Genomic DNA, 869 nt, shown 5'->3' with positions numbered 1-869 from the left:
TCCTCCACTATACAACCTTCTTTTCCAGTGTTATTGTGGTTTTGACCCACTTGGCTAGCAGCAAACAAACACAGCCTCTCGCACACCCTCCCCTCTCCCAGGGATGACGAGAGAATTAAGGGAAGAGAGACTTCTGGGTTAAGAACAATTTAATAACTAAACTACAGTAATACTGATAATAATAATAATAATATATATACAAATGAGTTATACTGCTCACCACCAGATGACTAAGGCTCAGCCTGTTTCCAGCTACCAATCCCAGAGCAGAGTCCCAAAACCATAATCCTGGAAAGGAGATAAGAGCCCAAGCATCAAAAAGCCAACCAAGTGAGATGACCCCAAGAGCAAGCAAGATCACCCAGAGCAAGAGAGGAAGAACTTCCAGACAGACTGTCATCTATATACTGGGCATGACAGGCATGCTATGGAATAAACCATTGGCCAATTTGGGTCTCAGTCCTAAACCTAAGGTCGAATACTAGGCTATGTTTGGGGCTGTGCTCCCTCCCAGCTTCTCCTCCCCTGCACACTGGCACAGCAGAGAGGCTGAAAAGTCCTTGACTGTCCTGACAACTGTTTAAAGTTGTATCATCAGTACATGATCAGCCTTCTCAGCACAAATCCAGAACACAGCCTCACACTAGCTACTACAAAGAAGGTTAACTGTCAGCTGAAATCAGGACACAGGGAAACTCCTCTTGAATTGTGCATTGTGGGACCACTGAGAATTTTGGAAGACTCCTTTAGCTGCACAATTTGGACAGCACAAGAACCCATCTTAAACATGTTAAGCAGGCCACACACAAAGTCCACATCTGCAGTTTAGCCCCAACTACTTCTCCAGGCTCAGAGACACTGAGCACCCC

This window comes from Pterocles gutturalis, unplaced genomic scaffold (assembly GCF_000699245.1).
Source record: "Pterocles gutturalis isolate BGI_N339 unplaced genomic scaffold, ASM69924v1 scaffold35470, whole genome shotgun sequence".
Taxonomy (NCBI): Eukaryota; Metazoa; Chordata; class Aves; order Pterocliformes; family Pteroclidae; genus Pterocles; species Pterocles gutturalis.
This window is presented reverse-complemented; position numbering follows the sequence as displayed.